The following is a 26196-nucleotide window of genomic DNA, read 5'->3' on the forward strand; positions in this document are numbered from 1 at the left end:
GGGCACCTGCTTGACGAGGTGCGCGACAGCACGACATTCCCCACCAGGTAGTAGCTGCTTCGTGGGGTGGGCACCCGCCGCGGTGGTGTGCCGGGACAGCAGGCAGGCTGCACACGCTCCACGGAGCTGCTCCGTTGGCGGTGCACGCCGCGGCCACAGCACAGGATCAGGCACGGTGAGCACGGCACGGCAGAGGCGTAGGTGAGGCCCGCCTTGTCGCCAGTGTAGTATCTTGTTGCACCAGGATACTCAGGTAATGCCAGGTAGGCCGCATGCACTGGTACTTGATAAATGATTCGCACTCACACTGTACTTCGTCACTGGGCCAAGACCCCTAGCGGTCAAGAGACCCTTTATTTATACACACGGGCGAGCCCACCCTCGGGGTGCGTGAATGCGTGTGGCGTGTGTGAACAAACCGGGTGGCTCCGTCACTACAGTACTGACCTCCAGAACATTAACATTGGGTGTGTGGAGCTAAGGGTAGCCTTTAAAACCAGAGGTTTGCCCTTCCATACCCATGGTACTAACTTTACTACCCAATGTCCTGAATTAAGAGGGAAGTAGTAGGAACAGAAAACAGCTGTTTCATTTCTGTAGTTTGGACTGGTTACTCTTTTCCTCTCCTAACTCCTCTGTAGCAAATTGAAGACTATTGGGGTGCTAGGGTAGGGTGACTAGATTTTGAAAAACAAAAACCGGTATTTTTTGCAAACATAAAAGAAGGACTACAATTTTACATCAACGAGGGGCACAAAATGATTTAACTTACAGCCTCACCCACATAGAAATATAGACAACGAGGGACTAAATTAAATGCAAGTTTAAACTCATCCTCATGTGTGTTAATTAAATTGCTCTCTGATAAAAACTCGTCTTGCCTCGGAAATGTGCCACCTTCTGTTTTCAATCCAGCCCCTTTAAAAACTAGAACATGTGTCAGTTTTGCCGAAATCCGCCGGGAAAAGTGGTAAGAAAACACAGGTACTGTCCTGGCAAACACGAGGCGCCTGCTCACCCTAGCTAGGAGTGGGAGAAGAGGCCATTTCTGTCACGTGATCAGGATACAATGGGGTGAAAGTCACTTCCACCAATACCAAAGCGCTGCAGAAAATGAAGAACAATTATATTATACGTAAATGTAGTGATGGCAGTAGGTTCAGCGCAGTTTTGAAACACGATCTGGTGTGCCACTGACGTCGAAATAAAAGGATACACAGATATTTCCTAGATCAGCATGGAATGGTTCTGGACAGAGTAACGCATTTCACCCCTGCAATATCTGCACAAGGTGCATTGTTCCAAAACTCGTTCCCAAGGCAAGTAGTGCCTGAGGTACTAAACTAACTACCCTGTCCCGTTTTACACTCAACAGAGCAGGCGGTTGGACACGATCCTATAGAAGGAGGAGGCGGAGACGTGTCTCATAAAATTCAGCAGTATTAAAGCAAATATGTAAACTGTCCGAGCACCAAGGAGACACTTCAAAGCTTTACCAGGGCAAATAAAAATTCGGCGCTGATGTAAGAGGGGGTCAGAGAGCCTCGCTGCTTGTGTGCGGCTTTTGTTTTGATGTGCTGCCCAATGAAAGGTGAAATAACAACCTCTCCGTCCACGGCAATTCCTCAGTTCATCTCGAGCGGATATAAAAGGACCAAATGAGGGAAATCGTGTGTGTGTGTGTGTGGGGGGGGGAGACACCGAGAGACTGGCTAGTCCTCAAAGCTTGGCCCATGCCACTGCTTATCAATGCTCTCAGCAATCCCATTGCCATACTTGGCGCTTTGGCTGCATGGACGGTTCTCTGTTGAAATAGTTGAGGTTGCAGTGGCTTGCACATTTACATAAATACAAAGATATTTGCTGACAGTGGCCCAGTGTTTTATTTCCAAAAAGAATTAAGAAAATGTGGAAAGGACTGTGCTGCCAAACTGCAGGATTGCCCAGTACCAAGGCTGCCAGTCATGATTCCACCCCATGTTACCCCCTCCATTTCCTATCAATTTATCCCAATCTTGCAGCATCTTTTTCATTCCTTTCTTTTTCATCCGTTCTCCATTTGTCATTGTTTTCCTGACTTTCTCTTCCTTCTTCTTTAGTCCTTTTCTTCCCTTCTTTCTCACTTGCTCCCAGGCAAAGCCTGATGATAATTAAGTACCAGTTCCTAATAAAAATGTGTGGGGGCCCAACACCTGCAAGCACGTCCACACTGCAATGTCCCTCGAACCATCTAGATATCTTGTGTCTATGTGTGCTCCAATGTTGCACCCTCATAAGCCACCTTGGCTGCCAAGAAGCCAAGATGAAAGCATTGCAATCACAGGAACAAAAGACTGAGCCAAGCCTTCCTCTGAGAGTGCCCCAGTCCTGCCCTCCTGGGCTAGCTCCTTTTGTGCCTAGAGGATATCTCCTGTGCAGTGAACTAGCACACGTAAAACAAAGAGCAGATTTCAAAGTAGAGGATATGGCCTCAGCTTCTTGCAGGAAGTTTGCTAACAGCCAAGGAAGATGGATCTGGTAGGCTGTGAGAGGCCTCTGGACTACGGGAACGCCCTCTACGTGGGATCCACGGCCAAACTACAGAAGAAACTACAACGCATACAGAACGTTGCAGCACGCCTCATCCTGGACATCCCCCGCCACAGCCATATCTCTGCCCACCTGAGAGACCTGCACTGGCTCCCGGTCAGCAAGAGAATCACGTTCAGACTCCTCACCCACGCACACAAGGCCCTCCACGACTCGGGCCCCACCTACCTCAACGACGGCCTTACGTTCTACACACCCAGCCGCCAGCTCAGATCCGCCAGCCTCGCCCTCGCCACCGTCCCACGGATTCGCAGAACCACCGCAGGAGGAAGATCCTTCTCCTACCTGGCTGCCAAGACATGGAACTCCCTTCCCACCCACCTTCGACTGACCCAGGACCATCTCACGTTCAGGAAGTTACTCAAGACCTGGCCCTTCGAGATGTAGCAGCACCCCCCCCCCCCCCCCAGCGCCTTGAGACCCGTCCGGGTGAGTAGCGCGCTCTATAAATGCCTTGATTGATTGATTGATTGATTCAATAGTGTGCAGGTTGGCCCTCATCAAACTACCCCTACATCTATCCAAACTCACCACCCATCCTGTCTAAAAACACAAACTCCACTCAAGACAACATCCATTCTGAACTCTTAGATCAGTAATGGGTCTCACACTATCATGACATATACTCTCCAGGCCCCACCGGTCAAACCTCCTTCTGTTGAGGTCTGCCTAAAGACAGCTTTAGCTGTCTTGCCAGCCTCATGTTTACCCAAAAATATCATATAAAAATTCATTCATATATATGGGGTCCCAATTAGCAGTGTTTTACCATTGATCTGTTGAGATGCCAATCAAATTATGCTCCCTATCACCACTGCGCAAGGAAATGTTCATATGTATGGTTGGTAGGGTTTTATCAACTATTTCGCTAACTCACAAAACAATTACTGTAATTTGCAATGTTGATTCCTCACTACAAATTAGCGTTGGTATATTTATTAATAATAATAATAATAATAATAATAAATTAAATTTATAAACGTGCATGGTTACTCCAAATGGAGTTTTCCCGTGCTAGAATTGCAACTCAAAAGGGAGAAGCAGATTACTCACTAACCAGAAGAGGAGAGAAGACTAAAACTAGTCTGGCAAACACAGCGCTCACTGCTAGACCCCAATTCTGTCTAAAAAACCATGTCTTGAGTTCCTTTTGAAAACTTACTTCTGAGCACTCCTGTCTCAGATATAGGGGGGAGGGTGCCACCGTTTTGGGGCTAAGAACCTGAAAGAGCAGCCACCCGTGGAAACTTTTAATGCTAGGGGTATTTTGGTCCACCTGAGACTTCTACTAGGCTGATATGGCTTCACCAGCGGAAATAGGTAGTAGGGTCTTTTACCATTTAGAATGTATTGGTACAGACACAAAGCTTTGAAATAAACTCTTTTTCCCTGGAAACCAGTGCAGCTTGGCAAGAGCAGGGGCCATAGGAGAGCGCCTCAGGAGATTTAACAATAGGCAAGCAGTCGTATTCTGTGTTCTTTGAAGTTTTAGCAGTCTTACTTGCGTAGCACATATGTATAAAACATTACAATAGTCCAGCCTGGACATAACCAGGGCCTAAACTATTGTTTTCCTGACTATTTCAGCGAGTAGGCAGATGATTTTATTCAATGTTTTAGGAATACCAAAGCACTTCCCCGGCAGGCAGGCCAGTTATTGACTGTCCAAGTCAATTTAGCATCAAACCAAATTCCCCAATTCTTCACTTTAGGTTTGGGATCTGGTGCGGACCCAGTACATCTGGCCACCAAGCGGAGGACCAGATTGAGGGTTGCTTACCAAGGATGAGAACCACGGTTTTGCTGGCATTAAGCTTAAGACAGCTTTGATCCATCCATTCTGCAAGTTCAGCCAAACAAGACATAAACCGAGCAGCAGCAGCTCCCTCATCCTGAGACAGCGTGATGATCAACTGAGTGTCGTCGGCATATCACACGTGTTTACAATGTGTCGCTTGACGACTTCTGCAAGTGGGCACACATGAAGGTTAAATAACGTAGGGCGCAGAGCAGAGCCTGGAGGTGCTCCGCTGCTTACCTTATAGAAAATGAACATAAATCAGTAGAGTAGGTAGAGTGTATGTGCAAATTTCTACATTCAAGCAACACTTCCTCAGGTTTGCGATTAGCATTTCAAGCTCTTGTATCTGTCTTGAAAGGGACTTCTAGTAACGACTTGTGTAACTGCAGCTTCATGAAAGAATTTTAATAATTTTGCATTTGACAGGAGAGGGACACCTAGTAATGATAAATGGTGATGCACTTTTATGAAAGGATTCCAATGCTTTTGCATCTGACAGGAGAGGGATGTCTAGTAATGACTTGTGGAACTGCAGCTTAATAAGAAATTGGGGAGTTTTATCTGACTAGAGAGGGACATCTAGTAACGCCCTGAGGAACTGCAACTTCATGGACGAATTTTGAAGATTTTCTATCGGACTCTAGAAAGGCCATCTAGTGACACTCTGAGGAATTGCAGCTCTGTGAAATATTTCTGAAGATTTTGCATCTGAATCAGAAGGACCTTTAGTAATGACTTGAAGAATTGAAGCATCATAATAGAATTTCAATGCTTTTGCATCTGACATGAGAGGGAAACCTAGTAAAGACTATTGGTAATGTAGCATTATGAAAGAAGTTCATTGCTTTTGCATTTGAGTGGAGAGAGACAGTTAGTAAGGAATTGTGTGGCATTTATGGGACCCCTTGCTTCTCCAACCTTGTGCAGTGTCTCAGCGATAATCTGAGTACCTAGAACTATATGGCAGAAACTGAAGTTCGCAAGTGTCAGGTCCCATATTTGAAGAAGTCTCCTCCCAGGTTTGGGTCCCCAAGGGAGCCACAACTCTCGGTTCATCATCCCTACTGAAGCATGATCAAATCCAGTTCTCTTCTTTCAGTGGCACACTTCAGTTTTTTCTCTCTGACTTGATTTTTTCTGGTTGACTTGAAATCGTCGTACTTTAACTTCACCACAGGCACTATCTGGCAGGAACGTAACCTATCAGGTCCCTTGAAGTACTAAAAGTCAAAGCAGGATCTGGCAATACATATTTTGGACCCTCCAGTCACTCAAGTAGATAATGATGCCCTGCCCATCTCTGGACCCAACATCTGGAAACACCCCTAGATGGCATGCAGAAATACTGTACTCTCAAACGTATATACTATCACAAAATCTGATCCCCAAACACACAAATATATTCTTCTGTTCAACCAAAAATGTTATTGCATCTAAATGAGCAAAGGAGCGGCATTAATAACAAGCCCAAGCTAATTTTTCTGTGTCAGGAATTACACCATGATGGACATTTGCACAAGTTGTTTGCTCCAGAGAGCTGATTCGAGCAGAAAATGTCCTGTGGAAGAAAGGTTCGAGCAGAAAATGGGTCATTAAAGACCTTTAACTCTGCTTACCAGTACCCTTGACAAGATCTCGAGAGACTTTTCATCATGAGGTATGCTCTTGATTTCAGTTTTGCCTCAAAATAGCCCAAAGTGCATCCCAAATAATTTATGTGTGATAAATGTGTAATTCTGCACACCCTGAAACAATGCACCAAATGAATGGCGTATTGCGGAACCACCAAAAGTGATTGCCTTTTGCCCATAAAAAGGTCTTTCTGTGGTCAAAGTGGGATCATTCTCAGTCACTCCTAGGCAGGTACCTCCATCTCTACAGTTAGGAGGCTCCTTCCAGTGGTTGTCCATTTTGTTCACTGGGATGTATGTCCATTGTGAGGGCAAGGAGCTTGATGAATCGTTTTTTTTTTTATCCCCAAGCCATTCCAGTTTGGATCCAGCCATATGCAAATCAGTTCTGACCCTGCTCCCCATGGGAACAGTCCAGCCTGAACTGCCAGGCCAGGTCCTCTCTGGACTGGAAAACAAGCATGCTAGGACGGTTCCGGGGCATCACCCCTCATCAGTCAGGCTAGCTTGAATCCAGTGGCATGGGGAGTTCTCCCTAGGACATTGACGTTATCCTGATTGATGCAGGAAGCGAGCTCTGGTTACCTTCATAAGATGTAAGCACAGACAGACCACACTGATTTTCCTCACTGCCTTCAACTTTCAATAAGGCAAACTAAATGCAAACTAACATGTGAAATATTGTTTCCTGACGGTGTGGTGAATGTGCGTCTGGATCTATCCTGAGGCTGTGGGATTTCCTTGGTCTATCTCTCTGACATGGGTTACCAAGCTACAACTTTCTTCACTATTAAAAAAGAGACAAATCATCCTCTACAAAGGGCTGATTTAAGGCAGATGCAGATAAGCCAGAAAGTGATTACAAGATCACAGGATGGCGAACAACCTCCCAATCCTCATCCAAACTGCTCCTACCCTCCTGCAATTCAGATTTGTTCTGCCTTCATCTTCATAAATTGATGCTCTCACATGATCAACCAAAGACAAAGCCGTCTTCAAAGTACTAAATTCAGTGATGCTGTAAAGTGTCAGCCGTAAAAGAGTAACCAGGGCACCCCCTAAGGTAAGGGAAAGACACATATGCAGTAGTTCTGTGAATCCAATGCAAATTAGAGCAAGAAAAAGAGTACCCCAAAAATACAGGAAGCTAAAATGCTAAAAAATGGGTGACCCAAAGCCATCTTGACAGGGTACAACCGTAAGTCATTAGTTGGAATGAGCAGGAAGGAATGGTCTTTTCCTGCTTTCATTTGTCAGACCATAGAAGTGTGATCTTGCCCTGGTTGATCTGCCTTAAACAGATCTGGTCTGCTAATGTTTGGTGGTCATATGCGTTTACCTACCATGTGATGTTAAAATTTGCAGTAGTATTGGCGGTGCTACCTTATTGCTAAATTATGGGCATTTACTCTGCCTACACAAATATATTGGGTGATGTCTACATATATTAACCTACAGCTGCCATGCACACTCAATGTCACCCCTTTCACTGCTTTCCCTTCACAATGGCATCAAGCAATTGCAAATTTTAAATCATTTAAAATTATTGAATTTCACCAGGTGTCTCTTCCTTTTACACTGGCTAAACAGAATTTATTGCAAACTCTACCTGATTTGTAACTGTAATGCTTCCCTAAACATTTCGCTCAGGCTGTCCTATTTATTATCCGCATAGCTTGCATCATCTCAGTAGATCCCTTGAGGACAATCTTTTGTCGGTGTGTGCCATTAATAACTGACAACAATACTCCAAATAACCTGCCACCGAGGATTATTAAATGGTATTAAACAGTAACACAGCATCATTCATTTATGTTGCACGAGAATAACCAGAAACCTGCCACACATAAAATAACCTCTCGGCCACTCTTTATATGGTATTCATTGTTTTTTAGGTATCGCCTGGCATTGCAGCGTGCATGCGGTGCTCGCTTGGCGAGAGCTAATGTCATCAGGATATTTCAGAAGGGGGCTTGAAGCCCCGCCCATCATTTTCATTGGGTCGCATCAGCGTTTATGCTAAATGCTGGCTTCCCATTGAAAATGATGCTTCTTAGTTACCGCCCTGTCTCCCTTTTGGACGGCCCATCCGGACTGGGTCGTCAGCTTCACGGCTGATGTGAAGGAATATCTAATCTGAAGGGGGCGTGTTATATAAACAAGCCCTATAGCAAAGGATCCAGTCCGGATGGGCCGTCTGAAAACGAAACAGGGCGGTAGCGCACTGTAACTCTTCACACCACTAAGCCACCACTAAGCCAATCTGCCCGAAACTTTCATTGCAGTAAGTTACAGTTAGAGTAAACTTCTGAGAGGTGCACAGTTCGTCCAAATCTCTGCTGGGACTGACTCGGGCTGTGGATGCCCCTCCGTTGGACCCCACTGGAGCCCTGGAGCTGCACGCCACCCTTTACTCGCACCTTGTCAGCATGAAGTCTGCGGAGCGAGGTACCGTGTGCCTCGCGCCCACCTGCCCCCACAAAGCGTGCCAGCTCGCACTGTAACTCTTCACAGCACTAAGCCACCACTAAGCCAATCTGCCCAAAACTTTCATTGCAGTGAGTTACAGTTAGAGTAAACTTCTGAGAGGCGCAAGGCTCGTCCGAATCTCTGCTGGGACTGACTCGGGCTGGTGATGCCCCTTCGTTGGACCCAGCAGGAGCCCAGGAGCTGCACGCTGCCCTCTACTCGTGCCTTTTTAGCATGAAGTCTGCGGAGGGAGGTAGCGTGTGCCTCGCGCCCACCTGCCCCCACACCGTGTGCCAGCTGTGGACACTGCCCTGTCCCTCCCCCTTAGCTTAAAACTCTGTGTCTTGGCAGGAGGCCCGCTCCCCTCCCCCACAGGTTTCCCTCTGCTCACTGCCTCTGTCTGGAACTTCACCAACAGGTGTCTCCTCTCACTGCCCGGCGCATCTGGAGAGGCGATCACACGAGGAGCGCTGCTGCCTGTGACTGGGTGTATGAGTGGGCGCATCTGGCGCATCTGGGCGTGCATGTGCCTGCACGTGTATTCTAGTGTATATGTGTGCGTGCTTGCATGCATGTGTATCCTTAGTTGTGAGCCTGCTGTGTTTATGTGTGTTGTGTTTGTGCCTCTGTTTGCGCACCACGTGTTTTAATAGTTCGTATGTTTATGTGCATTTGTGTGGCTGTGTTTTTATTTTTTTTATAAAACGTTTTATTAACATACATCAGCTTATTGATTGCAATACAGAGGAAGTAATAAATCAGGCATCATGGATACAATAGGTAAAATCATTTAATGCAATATATCACTTGGAAGATCTAGGGGGAAGGGGGGTCATCATAACTGACAGTGAGGGGCAGTTGACATATATCCCCACAATAGGAATTCCACAAACCCCATAAGCGGGTCCCCTTTTAGGGCAACCCCGAGCCACATACACTGTCTTCTCTCTAAACATGGACCAATCCAGGTCTTTCTTCCAGTTTCCCACTGTAGGAGGATGTGACGCTCCCCATAACTGTGCGATGTTTCTCCTAGCGAGCATAAGCCCCAGAGTGACCCACTGTGTCAGGTAAACATTCAAATCTGTCGGTTCCCAAATATTCAATAAACATCTACGAGCTTCAGGGCCGAGTTGGGTGGATAGAACTGTGTTGATGGTGTCATGTATCTTACGCCAGTAGGGTTGAATGATGTCGCATTCCCAAATAATGTGCATAAAAGTACCCACCTGGCCACATCCCCGTCTGCAATCCCCCCATCTACTTTACCCATCCGCACCAGCTGGGGTCCCATCACGTATACCCTATGGAGGATTTTAAGTTGTACTAGTCAGAGTCGCACTGGTATTGCCACGACTCTGGGCGAGGAAACGGCCTCCTGCCATTCTTCGTCGTCCATCTCAATACCGTCCCCTGACCATTTTTCCCGGAGTGAGTGAAGAGGGTCTGGCATATTATTTATCAATTTTTTATATATCAGAGAGATAGTTTTATCAGGGAGGTGTCCATCTAGTACCCTATCCTCCAACGGGGAAGACTCGGGAAGGGTGGTACCACACGGCAAGTGGGAGCGCAAAGCGTGTTGGATCTGCGTGTAACGAAAGTATTTTGTGTCAGCTATGGTTTGACATCCGACTTTTCCCATAAATCACCTATACATGAGATACCAATAAGGTCCCACTTGTCAAACCCCTTGGATTTCCCTAGGCTACCCAGCTGCTCTGAATCCCATAACGGAGTCGCAAGCGTAAGTCTGCGATCCCAGCCAAGACATTTAGTGGCAGTATTCCAAACGTGTACCGAATGTTTGGTGGGGCCCGTGAGTTTAGAGTGCTGAGGTTTGGAGTAAAGGGCTCTATTGTAGTTCCCACCGGAGAGAAGCCATCTGTTCATGATATAGCCTGGATCTCCCGGTCGGGCATAGGTGCTATGTTCAGAGTGAGCTTACTGAAAGCAATACGAGGCTTTCCATCCCACAGTAGGTCCCGCTGAAGGCCCCCTACCTCCCTGAAATAGGACGACGGAACAAGATCTAAGGAATTCTGCAGGGCGTACAAAAACCGAGGCAAGGACATCATTTTAAAAAGAGCCGCTTTACCCAGTAGGGAAAGGGGAGATTCTTCCAATTATTTATATCTTTCCTCCATCTAGTCAGAGGCGGGAGCAGGTTCTGAGTGTACCGGAGAGATGACTATAAGGAGAGAAAGATCCAGAGATACTTAAAGCCCTCCGTACGTATTTGTATAGGGCACACCTTCGGTGGGGTAGGCAGTTCTCCCGCTAGAACAAACAGCAGGGATTTACTCCAATTAATAGAATACCCAGAAATCTACCGAAGATGGGCAGGATATCCAAGACGACAATCAGGGACCGTCTCGGGGAGGACAGATAAAGTAGGATATCATCCGCATAGAGTGAGTTGCGGTCTTCCCACTCTGGGGACCAACGCAGGCCCCGTACTACCGGGTCTCTGCGTATCCAAGCTGCTAATGGCTCCAATGCCAAGGCAAACAGGAGGGGAGACAGTGGAAATCCCTGCCGGGTCCCCCAGCTAAGCTCAAAAGTGGCCGACTTATTATTATTAACCACCACTTGCACCAGAGGTTTAGGGTATAGGAGCTGTACCCATTGAATATATTTCGGGCCAAACACCATTTTTTCCAAAACTGCCCAGACATATGGCCATTCAATGGTGTCAAAGGCCATGGTTGAGTCAAGGGAGACTATTATAGCTGGTTCTTGGATGAAGGCTGCTCTGTCTTGTACCCCATGCACCCTATGCAAATTAAGAGCTGTGTTGCGATGAGAAATAAAACCGGATTGTCTGGGTGAACTAGAGTCCCAATAACAGTGACCAGGCAGTTAGCCAGGAGCTTAGCCAGAATCTTGGGCTCGGCATTCAAGAGAGAAATCGGTTTATAAGACGCACAGTCAGTTTTAGGTTTCCCTTCCTTGTGGATAGTGATTATGGTGGCCGTCCTCTGATCAGCCAGGAGGATCCCCCTGTTTCTGTATTCCTCAAACATGGCCCGGAGATATGGGGCCAGTTTGTCTGGCAGGAGTTTGTACAGTTCGATCGGAAGACCGTTAGGACCGGAGGTCTTCCCTGAGTTTAAGGACCTGATTGATTTCGCTATTTTGTCGTTGGATATGTCGCTATCCAGAAAGTTACAGTCCTCTACAGGGAGCTTGGGCAGCGTTATGTCAGCTAACAGTTCACGGGAGTCCTCTACAGAATAGGAAGCGACGGAAGAATAAACAATGCTGAAATGGTCCGCAAACATGTCCACAATGCCTTGCGGATCTTTGAGAGGGCTGCCCCCCTCCCCATGAAGTTCTGGTACTAGCCGGCTCGCCCATTCCTTTTTGTCCAGCCACGCTAGTAATTTCCCTGCTTTATCTCCCAGATCATATAACCATCCTTGCATGGCTCTCCCAAAGGTTTTGGACTGTTCAGTCGCTAATGCCCTATATTCCTGCTGTCGGAGCTTAAGAAAGTGAAGCTTGTCAGGCGTGACCTCTGATTCCAGGTCAGTCTCGAGTCGGCTAATCTCAGCCTCAATGGCAGCTATCTCTTTCTGGTGTTCTTCCTTTGTTCCGGAGATCAAAGATAAGGCTTGACCCCGGATCACCGTCTTAAAGGCCTCCCATAGCGTCTGCGAGGAGTCCACTGATCCATCATTGTCAGTAAAATAATTATCTATGGCTACGAGAAGTTCCTTGCGAATTTTAGGATTCCGGAGATACCATGGGTTGTTAGGGACCACCCTTCCCACCTGTTTATAGTTAAGAACAAAGCGAAGCCAAACCGGTGAATGGTCAGAGATTCCCCTGGCCAGGTGTTTAATCTCGAGAATATGTGCAACCTGAGATGCAGGGACTAAAATGTAGCCTATGCGCGAAAGGCTTCTATGGGCCCCCGAATGAAACGTGTGCTGCACTGTGTTTGGGTGATAGGCCCGCCCCCTATCCACCATCCCCATGGTCTCAAGGAATTCAGGAAGCCACCACGCTGTTGTACCCACCTCTCGGGGGGGATGACGATCTAGCTCGCCCGAGACCACCGAGTTTCAGTCACCCCCAAGTATTAGCAGGCCCTCTAGAATAGCAAGCAAGATAGTCCCTAGGTCCCTGAAGGTGGTGGCTTGTAAGCCAGGCGGTATGTAAACCGACAGAAGTGTGATGGGGTGCCCCTCCCATGTGCCCGAGACCCCAATGTACCTACCCCGGTCATCTGTCCAGGTAGCCTGTACCACCAGCGGGAAGGATTTTCTCATCATGATACCCACTCCTAGCGAGCTGGAGGTGAATCCCGCATAAGCTAACATGGTGTAACCCCCTCTGTGCATGGCTTTGCATGCATTTCCGATGAGATGTGTTTCTTGAAGCAATACAAAATCAGGGGCCTGACGCTTCATGTATTGGAGGACAACACTGCATTTGATTTTATCCCCCAACCCGTTGACATTCCAGCTTAGAATTTTAATCCCTCTGTCCCACTGTGTATCCATGACGGATTAGAAAATGTCCCTACTTCCTCTAAGAGAGTTGCAGTATACGTTGCTGATGCAATAATTACAACAAAAACCAAACAATATGCCTCCTCCCAATGACCCCCCACCCCTCTGCCCTGCACTCTGGGCTTAGAACTACCCATTTGAAACTTGCAGAGTGCCTGTCGCCCTCGTATGGAACTAAAAGTAGAAGAAAAAGAGGGGTAGAGCGCTCCTCTTCCCTGTCCCCAACAGATTCAAGTGTATTTCCCCAAGTAAGTAAATATGTCAAGTCCGTAGGAGTCCACCACTGCAAAAAACCAGAAACAAGGTAACCCCCCTCCCGAGCCCACCCCGTTCCAGGCCCCATTTACTCAGTTCAGGTTCAGCTGCATGCTTGATCTCATCCTCAGGAAGGCCGATTGATTTCACCCTCCCTGTCATTGCGGTCGTTCGGGCTTCTAACTCCCCGTTGTTCAATCCAATCTGCCACTGCTTTCAGTTGTTCGAAGAACCAAGCTCTCCCCTCTGCTTCGACCCGGAGACGTGCTGGGAATAACATTGAATATTTCAGGCCCCTTTCTCTGAGATCTCGTTTCACTGCGAGGCACAATCTCCTCTGCCTTTGTACCCTCTGTGTGAAGTCCGGGAAAAAGATTATGTCAGCATTTTCGTAGCGAAGGGGGGGCACCATCCTGGCGTTCTGGAGGTTAATATCTCTGTCTCGGAAGTTCAGGACTCTAGCTAACATAGGTCGCGGGGAGCGCCCCGCTTGGGACGGCCGCCCGGGACCCAATGAGCTCTTTCAATAACAATGAATTTGCTTAGGCATTTAGGTTGCAAATGTTTCAGGATAAGGTCTTCAACAAAGAGGTCAGGGGACTGTCCCTCTGACTTTTCCAGAACTCCCAAAATGCGCAGGTTGTTGCGCCGAAGGCAGCCTTCATAGTCGTCCAGCTTTGATTCTGTAAATTTGCGGAAATCTTGTAGTTCGTGGACTTCTCCTTGGGGCTGTGTGACATACCCGACGAGACTGGTGGCAGTGATTTCCACCTGTTTGACTTTCTCATTAAATTTAGCTAGATCAGCCCTGATGAGATTCACGTCACGTCAATTGCCATGGTGTCCATTTTGTGCTCTAGGGAGGCCTTGCCGCGGTCCCTTGCGCCGCCAACCGTCGACACCGACCCTGGCCTGGGTCAAACGGGGCAAGTGGTGGTCGCTGCACTCCCACAGTCGGCTATCCTGAGTGTTTACTGACCCCGATGTCCAGATGCATGGTGAACCAACCCGATCTCTGTCCCTCCCAGGGACGCCTGACGCTGTTCGGCTTAGCCTCCGTCAATTGATGTAAACTGGTGCTCAGATCTGGGCCTCCCCAGTCCAGATGGGCCATTCCTTGCGGGTCGCCGCGGGTGCCCGGCCCTGTCATAGCACGGTCTGCCCGGGGGAGCCTCTCACACCTCTCTCAGAGGCGATGGTCCTCCAGGTCCTGCGTGTCCCGGGAAACAATCCGCCAAGCTACGTCACTCCCTTGGCCTCCGGTTGGACTGTGGGTCCCGGCTCCAACACGGGGAGTAGGCCCCGATCTGCAGATCCCCGCAAATACGGCCCCTGACGTCGGCCCCGGGCAGGGGGAGCAGAACGAGGTACCACTAGGTCCCCAATGCACAACACCGCTATCAGCTGAGTTTCCGCCAATTGAGTGAGGATGTCGCTCAGGTCCGGGTCCCTCCTGCCCAACCGGAGCCCTCTCAGCAGATTTCTGCTGGTGCTAGGCCTCGACGTGTCCCGACCTGCACGAGGAGATCTCGCACTCCTCTCTCGATGGCGATCACCCCCAGGGTCCCTCGTCGCCGCGGGAAACCATCAGCGCGGCTGAGTCACTCCATCGGCCTCCGGCAGGACTGTGGGTCCAGGCTCCCGCTCAGTGAGTAGGCCTCACTCCACCGGTCTCCGTAACTTTGGCCCCAGACGTCGGCTGCGAGCCGGGGTGGCAGGGATAGTCGCTGCTACTTCTCCGATGCACAGAACAACCTTCAGGAAGGTCGAATAAAGGATTCGGATAGACGTGGGGAAGATTAGGGTGACGGAGCTTCACTCTACGCGGCCATCATGGTTCGATGCTTGGCCACGTCCCGGCTGTGTTTTTATTGATGTATTTGCAGACAATCTATGTATGGTTTATCTGTAACTTCATTGTTTATATTTAGTTGTTTGTGTTTTATGCCTCTGTGTCTGCACTTTTTTATGCTGGATTGTATCTTTATGTGCTTTTGTCTATATTTCTGATTTTTGGATACTTGTGTGAGTAGGTACATATTTCTGTGTGGTTGTTTGTATTTTGTGCCTCTGTGCTTGCGTATTAAGTGTAATGCTAGTTTATATGTAAGTGCACGTGTGTAGTTTTGTGCTTATTTTTCTCTGTGTATTTGCAGGCATGGGTGCCCATTGCGGTGCCTGCTGTGTTTACATATGGCTGTTTGTGTTTGTTTGCGCATTGTTCTGCTACTTTGTGTTTTTATGAGCATGTGTGTGCTTGCATGGATTTTTATGTGTGTGTATTTGCGTGCGTGCTCATGTGCCTGTTGTGTTTATGCCGTTGTACGTGTTTGTGCATGGTATGATTGGGTCTGGCAATTCCGTTGTGGAACTTTCAGCTGATCAACTGCAAACGGTTTCTGCAGCATCCAGTTGCTTTTAAATGGGCTACTGGAAATATGAAGAAATAATACGAAAAAAGTCTAGTTAAATATTGTTCTATTTTGGTGTCGGTTATTTTTGTCTAATCTTGTGTGTTGGATCTGTTTATATTCTGTATTTGTCATTAAAATCTCCCTTGGTTTCTTTAACGTTGGAACCTATATGCCTCACGTGGGTTCAGATAAAAAGCCTTTGTATAGTCCGATGCCTGAAGCCCACATGCCTCGACTTGGACCAAGTAGAACTACTTGCCCCTACACAGGTGGCATGTCCTTGGGGGTAAACAGTTCCACCTCGCCCCCTAGCGGGTCCCAGCCATCCGTACCAGATGGATAATAGCAAAGCATTACTTCCACTCTCCTGAAATATTATAGGAGGGATGTAATACTGGACCCATTCTCAAAGGCATGCAGCAGTAGGTAAAACACACTTCTGTAGTACTCTGTTACAAACCCTTATATGTATTTCTGAATTGACCCCAAAACATCTAAACAAGGAATATGGGAAAGGGCAATGTGCCCTGTGCACTTTTTACTGATAAGGAGTCGTACCTTTTGGGCTGATTAACAAATGCACATAAGAGTACGTAAAAGGATACAACAGGAGCATGTTTACTCACTCCAGATTGCCTCTGTAAATTGAACCCAGTGTAGGGCCGGCTTTAGCGCTGGTGGCGCCCGGTGCGACAATCACTTTTGGCACCCCCTACGCCCCATGACTGCCTCCTCAGATTCTCACACTACCACAGGGCAAACGTCCTCCTCATCTCTCCTAACATGATATACTGCTAAACACAGCGCCCCCCTGAGGTCAACGCCCCCTCTCCACAGGTCAGCACCCAGTGCAGCCGCACAAGTCGCACTGCCCTAAAGCCGGTCCTGACCCAGTGTGTTTAAACTGCACGGCGTGGATGCAGGAGGCCCCAGTCCCGGCTTCATCCTTGGTCACATTTTAGGATCCAGAGCATATCAAGTTGTCACAATCTGCTTTCGTTCCCCGAGCTGACAAAATTGCAATGCGTAGAAGCAGAATAGACGCTAGAGTTAAGCGCCATGTCACATCTCCAGTGATTGTTACATTTTAAGGGCGGTTTAAACACAACAAAAATAATTGAGGACCTGTAAAAAAAAGTGAAGGTCACCTAGGAAACCAATAGCAGGTACCTGTGGAACAGGATCTCTTGCACGTGTCCTGACGTCACCGGCTGACTTAGCCGAGTCCCTGAACACTTTAAAAAACAAGCATTTGCAATGCAATAGGTCTCGCATTTACGCGAGTTTAAGCTATTGGCATTGTAAATGGCAATGCCTTTTATTTATTTTTTTAAAACCAAAACATAAAAAAGGCATTGTCATTTAGAATGCCAATAGTTCAAACTTGCGTAAATGCGAGACCTATTGCATTGCAAATGCTTGTCATACCCTCCCACAGGGGTCGGCCAGTGCTCCCTTAAGTAATGCATTGGTGCTCTATTCTAGGAGCAGGCCAGTGATAGGACACTGACTCAATCATAAACAGAAACAACTTCGATGGGAAGTCTCAGGGAACTACGGTGTCCCACAAACCCCATTTGAGGATCTCATCACAGGTAAAGCAGAAACTGCGGAGTGTCGCTGCTATACACCGGTTAGGGGTGGGAGCAAGGAGCTGCTGTTTTTCCTCAATTGACTTTTCCCCATGCTAACCCTGGTCTCCGGGGTCTTGAAGGCAGTGAATGGAACAGAAGAACAAAAAGAAAAACAGGCTTCCATTTGTCCTGTTTAGAGTGTGTAGTTTACACTCCAGCATGGCCGGCTTTAGCACTTGTGGTGCCCAGTGCTGCAATCTTTTTTAGCACCCCATATCGCCTTCTCCTCAGATTACCTCACTAACAGCCAGCAAAAGGGCTCCCCATAGCCCCTCTATCGCATACATTTGATTTGTTTTGAAGCTCTGGTAAAGGCTGGCTTTACTAATCCACTCAGCTCTTTACTTTAAATACAGATCTGTTCTTTGCAGCAGGCATTTTAACCCTCTGCGCTACTTATGGTGATTCGAAACTGTCACTAGACAAAACACTGATCTCTCTTGCTAGCAGGTACATTAATCACAAGAGTTATCTTGACATTTTTGTTGCTGCCCGAAATCTGGACACACAAGGAACTCTGCATCAACTGCTTTTAAATCCTAAATTATTGCTAAACACAGTGCCCCCAACTGAGGTCAGCACCACCCCTCCAAGTGAGCGGCCAGTGCGGCTGCACCGGTCGCACTGCGCTAAAGCCGGCTTACTCTATCACCGTGGATCAACCCCATGGGTTGAACTGATGTGTGATGTCACTTGCGCTCTGACTGACATTTTCTTGAGTTGTCGTCCATGGCGGTGCAAAAGGTAGCATTAGTCTAGCCTAGTGCCCCCAAGTCCCTAAGAAGAAGACCAGGTCCTATTTTTACATCCGATTGTGCGTGAAAAACTCCCCCAGTCAAGATTCCTCTTAATTTCACCGGCCTATCAGGATAAATGTGCAATCCGCGGTAAAGTCAGTGGAGTGTGACTTTTTTCAAAGCTCGTTCAGTGACAGGACGACAGAGCCTGCTGGCCATTCATTGACATTTGGACTGTGCGGTGTCCAGTCAAGTTGGCACCAGCAAGTTAAAGTCAACTGGCAGTGCGTGCACAAGGCAGGGCAAGTGTGTATTGTATACAGTGGGGTCAAGATGACATTCTGTGGAGATTGAGAAACTAGTAATTGAAGAAACGTAGCTTGCACGTGAGATTACATCATTTAAAAAAAAAAAATAATAACATACATTATTGTTACCCGTTCCCAACACACAATGGGGCTGGATATCCACGTCAGTGAAGAGAGTACCTAAGCCCAGTGCAAAAATGAATAAAAACAAATAACATACATTGATAAAAAAAAATGCAGGCGTGTTATCTCTCTCCTGCTCCAGAGAAAACAGGAAATGCTTTGCCCCTCTCTGCACGAGAGCTTCATTACTGTAATGCGATGGGGCTTATCGCGCCATCGCAGCCTGGGCGACGGTTATTTTGAGCTCTCTCCCCTGTGCCTGCTGTAATTTGAAGCACATGCTAAGATGGCGCTTTCCCTGGGCTTCGCAGAGCTCACAGCTATCTCGCTATCAGAGCCCCTTAGTTCAAGGCAATCTTTTAGCTTGCTCATGATACCCAGGGTCAGACCGGCCTTAAGGGCAATCAGGCAGTGCCCAACGGGCTGGTCTCAGCTCAGTTGGTGGGCCAGGTTTTCTGGCAGTTTGTGGGCTTGTTTTTTGGTCTCCTGGGCCTGATTTTCCTGTGATGTTCATGATGTTAAAACAAACATTGCCTGCAGCAAGCTCAAATCCATGCAATCTGCCATATCTTGCAAAACGTGTATCTACCATACAGGGGTGTAGCTTGGTCAGTAATACTGGGTGTGGGGGGGGGGGGAGGGGGGGGGGAGCTTCAGATTTCCCATCAATCACGCTGGCATATCATGTTCACATACATTATCTGAGAAAAAGGAGATTAAGGAGCAGCGTAAAGGAAGCTCAGTTTGGATTGTTAAAGATATTTAAAACAAAATATTTTGTATAATAACCGAGATTTTTTAAGAACTTTAAAACAGAGAAGAGAGAGAGTGTCTATGTGTGTGCTTGTGTGTGTGTGTATGTGTGTGCCTGCATGTGTTTTAGTCTGTGTGTACATATAAAAATCCTAGGTGACATCCGATGGACACCTTACCATACCCGAATGAAAGCACCCTGTTCCAACTATTCTCTACATAATGCATATACTAGGGGGTATAACACCCAAACACCACCCTTGAAGAAAGGCCCTGATAGAATGTCTTTACAAGTTTCTTACTGCCCCAATTTTCAACCACGGGTCACTTTTGAGCTAATTCACTAATGAGGGCCACTTTTTTTTGGTGCCTGCTGTATTTTCAATCCCCATCTGACCCTGATGATACGTCACCATGTCAGCTATTTTTTGTATTCCTGTATTTCTCAGGGGCCTACCTACCAGTGGTGCAGCCAGTGCAATACACCAGGGCCCAGAGGTAGGAAGGGGGAGTAACTGCATGCTGGAGTTCCAAAGGCGAATGAGCATTTAAGATTACTTTAAATATTTTTTTATCTCCTCAGATTTGTTGTGCGTTGAGATCATCATCAAACAAGCTTTATTTGAAAACACATTGTGTTTCATAAAAGCTACATAAAACATCAACACTTGAATAAAAACACATGATTATTGATCACATTAAATAAATAAGTATATACACAATGGATAAAAAGCAAGCATGCACCACCATGCAAGGCAATAGAATTTCTAGAACTGCTTTCTTTGTTTTATCACAGCCAGTAAATATTGTGACAACATAAAACATGCATACAAGCTTCCTAAGGTTTGCAGATAGATGAAAGCTGTGCGACATTGCACAAATCCAAGTTGTTTAGCAGCGGTTTGCTAAAAAAAATTCTCAACTCTTTATAAAATAGACAGAAGAACAGAGTGTGAATAGTACTTTGCAAGGAGACGTTATCACAGGGACACAATGGGAGATTAGAAGCCCAGTTATTAATGTTTGGGCAGGTCGTTAAATGATGAAAAATGTCCAGCGGAAACCTAGTCAGGAAAAATCTGTCCTGATGGTTGGTTACGTTAACTAGGTAAGGCTGCATGTCATAGCTAGTCAAAATTAACTGGTTTTTCCTTACCGAGAGTTTCATAATTTTGGTGGATAACCTCAGATCCTCTAGGTGGGAAAAGCATTTTAATTTGAGAGCTTTTCTTACAATATTGCTGGTGAGCTCTGGATGTACGAAAAGCTCAGAGTGACCAATGTCGACCAAGAAGTCACGTAAAAATCTGAGCCAAGGAATTTTCAAGGCTGATAAAGAAGTATAACAGTCCTTAACAACAGAGCAGTTAAAGTGGTATGCTCCGAGGACCAGATCTTGTGCCAAAGAAGAACTGACTGTACCCTGATCATGTCTGTAAGATATGGCACTCCCAGTTCAGCGTGACATATGTAAGTAGGACTGTTTTTAGGGAGTGCAAGAAGAGTGCATAGAAATCCATTTTCTGCACACTGTAAGGGTTCAACATTAGAATAACCCCAAAGCTCAGACCCATACTTAGCAGTCGGTCTACACTTGGCCTTGTAAACATGCATCGTTTCCCTCAGGGATTTTATACTCAATTTCCTGGCAAAGTCCAGGCTGTAGTCGTTTTAACAAAATGAAGCCCCCTTGATTTAATAGCATTGGACCAACGACCCTCTTTGTTAAATAGAATGTCTAGGTAAGAGAATGCAGGTTTAGCTAGCACCTTCGAACCCTCTATGTAAATTTCACTACAATTTGAAGACTTCTTCCCAAGCATCATAATAAAAGGTTTGGCTAATATTTTTTTTATGCCCCAAACCCCGCATAAAAAGGGCAAACTCGTCTAGTACTTGCTGTAAACCATGAAGGGGTGCGGGCCTTTAAAACTGCGTTATCCGCGTATAAAAGTGTCTGGATCGGGCGCTGTCCTACTTGGGCTAAGTTGGTGCACTTGTTGGCTAGGGTGCTCCCAAGCTGTTAAGATAAGGATTAAACAGAAATAGGGCGAGTATGCAACCTTGGCATACACCTCTCTCTATCGGGCAATATTGGCTACATCCACCTTCCAAGCCATAGCGAACTCTGCCCCGCCCCAATGCATACAATTCTCTATGAAAATATTCAATAGAGTGATCTACACCCATACTAACCATCACCGACCAGTTTTGCATGCACCACAAAATCAGTAGCGCTTTGAGACCTGTCGGTGAGTTGGCGCGATACAAAACCCAGTTACAAATTACAAATTACAAATTACAAATTACAAATGCGGAGGTTAAATCAACAAATGCTCAAAACAAGCTTCCTTTTTTAATAAGTACATTATTCCCTATTAGTAGATTTAAATCAATAGCCTGTTCAATATTCCCCAAACCTGGGCGGAACCCATACTGTAGGTCAGAAATAATACTGCAGTCTGCTTAATAGGGCACATCCCGCCACTTTGATTAATGAGTCCAACAGGGAAATTTGTTTATATTGGGCTGGGCTATTCCGGTTACCTTTCTTAAAAATGGGAACTATCAGGGACTCTGGCCAGGTATGTAAAAAAACCTTTGCTTCTACAAGCTCTAAAAAGTAGAGTTAATAGAGGTCCCCAAAGGTCAGTGTTGCATTTAAACATGTCGATGGGGATTCCATCAGGACCTGGTGCTTAACCACCTTTACTTGATTTTCGGGCCATTTCTACCTCCTCTAAAGAGAAGACAGGGTAAGTATGATCAAACTCTCTGGAAGTGTAAGAGGATGTATGCGCAGAACTGGGGCTAGGAAAGGATACAGGCAAACCCTTTTGGACTGAGTAAAGAGTAGAAAAATGGTTTAACCAATCTGTTTCAGTAATGGCAATCTCCAAGCAGGGCTATCAACTGTATTAAAAAAAGGAGAATTGATAATACGCCAAAAGGTTGTATTATCGTTTAACTCACTGGCCTTGAGTAATTGGTTCCAAGTCTCCTCTTTCAGAGTCATTTTGCAGTGTTTAATGGCAAGACTATAAGCAAGTCTACACTCCTGCACTTCCTGAGTAGACCTTGGTTGCTTACCTAGTGCTAACTTTAAATTTCTCAGGGCTTTGAACAGGCGGAATCAAACCAACCGCGGTTGACTGCTCCCGCTTTATTCCGCTTGGCAGTAAGGTTTTCGGCAATACATTTTTTTATTTTCTCAAAGGGCATGATGATTAAATCGGCATCTGCATTCTCATCTAAACAGGTAGCAAAAACCATCTTTTGCTTGGAAATTAACTGTTCTAAAAAGATATTAGGATTAACCAGAGACCATTTTAAGGCATACCCATTGCGCCGGGAGATCTCAATGTTCGCCATGGTAGACACACCTTGAGGATCCCTCTGCTAGGAAAGAAGGTTAATGTTCAGTGCTACGCTCTGAGGAAAGTGGTCGCTAATTGCAAAGTCATTGGTTGAAAATTCTAAAACCAACTCGGAATAACGTAAGGGAAACAGCAAAAAGTCGATAACACTTTGCAGACCTCTGCCGTTAAACGTACACTTTGCTTCTGTTGGGGGATTAGTAAGATATTTACAGAAGGGTAGATTATATTTAAAGAATAAATCATTTAATGTATTCCCATATTCTGTATGTGAAAAATGAGGGACATCGCCATTATTAATCGCAGCTAGCCCAATCAATCAGGGAATTGCAAGGCGCTGGCCACAAATCTCATTAGATGGGTGAGGGTAAGTACATAAGTTAAAATCGCCACCCCAAAGAACAATAGGGTCCCTGCACCCAGTAGGCAAAACTAGTTCCAAATCAGCATATAATTGTCAAAGGGAGCTAGGAATTTTTACCGGGGAGCATTATTATAAAAATTAACTATGAACAAAGAAGAAAACTGAGTAATTTTAATAGAGATAATGTGATAATACAATCTGATCACAATCGTTGCAATGTTCTGCAAGGGCATCTTATTAGACACATATATGCATAATCCCCCTTTAGGTCGCCCACAAGTCGAGGTGATTGCCGGGTTGTGGAAAGTTTTAAAGCTGTTAAGATGTATTGGGTCCACAGCCCATGTTTCTTGGAGGCAAAGAACGTGAAACCTGGACACAAACTCAACCCAATAACCCATAGTGCTTTTCACACGTAGCTCTGCGACATTCCAAACAATGCCGTTAAGGCACTGTCAGGAAGCACCGCCTGAGGTAGATGGGACTGCTTACCCATAAAGGCCATGTTAGATTTAGAGTGGGGTAAGAAACATCAGCCTCAACACCTTCGTCCATGGACGCTTTCAAAACAGGGTCTAAAAATGTAGAACTCCCACATTGAGTGTCCTTGCCTGAAATGGAAGAATCCTTCAGTCAGTCTAATCCATTAAGAGTAGATAGACATTCAAATCTATTGTGAGTTGCAAAAGAAGGGAAAGAGGCAGGAAAAGAGGTTGTGAACTGAGCCTGGTTGGATTGAACCATCTGTTGTGAGAAGTTTTTGGAGACCAAGGGTCGGTAGAAAAAGCCAAGAGGTAAGACTGCTATTTGGTTCATGTCACATGGTAAGGAACTTGCCCGCTCTAATATGGTTTCGACTAGCTTTGGTGATGCAAAGGAAAGCACCACACAATCACCCTCCATTGTTTTATTCCCTGACTCAACCCATTTAGCTGAGAATAGTACTCCACCTAGTCCATACCTCGTATTTGCCCAGTTTAAGGATTTGTTCCTTAGTGAAACCCAAGATTCAAGTACAGAAATGGAGGCAGGAGGGACGTTAGCTAGAATTACCACATAGGGTGTGGCTGCCGAAGGGAGCTCCAAGCGTTCAAATTTAGAAATAGGTATGGACACGGTATTAACATCCTTAATTAATAATGAATTAGGGTAAATGCCACGTGCTATAGTAGGAGGGTTGCTAGTCTCTGTGTTGATTTGACCAGCCAGGGGAGAAGGGTTGAGACTACGTCTGTTGTAAACTATTCTAGGTGGTAATATATTAGAGGGAAATGCAGCTGGGTCATTAACTGGATCTAAAAAAGTTAAGGAGGGCTCGGGTCGGGGCTGTAACTGAGTATTAGGCCTACTAGTGTGCTGCACTTCGTCCCTAGCTGGGAGAACCATTGACCTTCCCTAGCTGATCCACGCAAGATTTAACACTGTTCTCTATGGCATTTAGGCACTCAGTAAGAGTGCTAAAGGAGAGCCTGATCAAGTCCGAGAGGGCCTGGATTGACACTGCCAGTGAAGAACGATCCTCTATAAGTGCAGGTGGAGAATTTACTGATAGATTTGTGGGCTTGTTGCAGGGTTTCTTAGAGGTCGTTCGCTTGTGGGGTGTGGTTATCTTTGCACGCCTCCAACAGCTAAGGGGGTCTGGGACGGGGCGTTAGACGGCGTTTTAGATTGTTTCCCTGGTGGTTGTGTTGCCCGGAGGCTGGGAGAGGAAGAAATATCAACACTCTCGTGCTGATCCGTCTCTTCTGGCTGTATGCTACCTGACTGACCCCCAGGTTTGGCAGAGGAATTGAGATCGCCCTTGGACGTACTCTGCCCTAGGGTCTCCGCAGTACAAATGGTTACAGACTCCTCCATGTTCATAATCTGCTTTTCAATCGCCCCCATGGCCCCAGTAATATCATTCAAAATAGAGGACGAGGGTCGTGGTGATTTACCCGGCGCTCCCCCTGATTACTCTTCACCATGATTAGTTACACCCTCATATAATCAACCAAAAAAGTCTTGGCACGATGAACAAGAAGTCTCTCCAAAAGGTTACAGTCACAGATGCCTGAATAGACTGCTGATAAAATCCAAAACAAGTCAGTGGCAAATACAAATGCACATAGCATGAACAGAAAACGCCACAGACCTCCTACGCCAACTGCAAGCGGATCTCCAAGAATCCAACTGTGTGCGATTGTCGAGCCAAGGGGGGTGGCCCAGCCCTGCCTCTACCTGGTTCTGACAGGCGCAGGACGGGCCCGCCCTTGACCCGGGCATCGCCCAGTTTCAGCCCGCACGTGTCCTGCATAGCGGGAACCAGCCAGCACTTTTAAGTGCGCGGGTGTTGGCCCCTCCTCCTAATGGGGCACAGCCTCCTGGGACAGCGAGTCCCCAACAATGGCGTGGAAAAGACAGCAGGTCCAGGTCAGAGCATCCCCACAAAAGTCAAATGTCAGTCTAGTTTTCTCATACATTTCTAGTTATTTTTTAACATGGAGACTGGTGTTTTCTTTTTCTTACAGCAAAGTGTGAGGTTTTTGTAAAGTGGACTATGTGACAGTCGTGCTGGTGTGAAATTGGAGTCTGTAGGATGTTGGTTTCTTCTAACACACACAATATGTAAATACCTATAAATGACCTATACAAATATTTCAAAATAAATACACACTTAGGAAAGAATAAATTAAGCAGTTCTGAAGTGTGATGGAAACAAAGATTTTAATAGGGTCAAAACAAATCAAGACACTTTACTTGGTGAGGTGCAAATGCCAAATATTCCCTGAAACCTTATGGCCGCACATTATCATTTGTGCACTATATAGTTTTATCAGTACAACTGGATGTCTGTTAACATGTAGTAGTCAGTTCAATGAAAAATGTGCTCTCTGTAAAGCACAGTATGCTACCACACCATGCTTTAGTAATATAAATGTGACAATGTGCTCCTAAATCCAACAGCAGCCACATAGTACATACACCCTTACCACCCTCCTGATAAATGGTTGTTTCTTATTTGCAACTTTTGTTCTCTGTGTGAACCTAGGATTTTTCAGAACCCCTGTGTGTTCATGATGTAACTTTGATGGCAGCACAAACTGTCTGAAAATTGCGTCAGCACCACTGCCTACTAGGGCCACAGGAGTGTGAGAAGGTGGCCTGGTATATGCTGTCCACTAGTTATAGTTGGCACCTTGCACCAGTCCAAATGACCCTTATTGATGATTAGGTTAAAG

The sequence above is a fragment of the Triturus cristatus genome, chromosome 11, assembly GCF_964204655.1.
Source record: "Triturus cristatus chromosome 11, aTriCri1.1, whole genome shotgun sequence".
In the NCBI taxonomy this organism is placed as follows: Eukaryota; Metazoa; Chordata; class Amphibia; order Caudata; family Salamandridae; genus Triturus; species Triturus cristatus.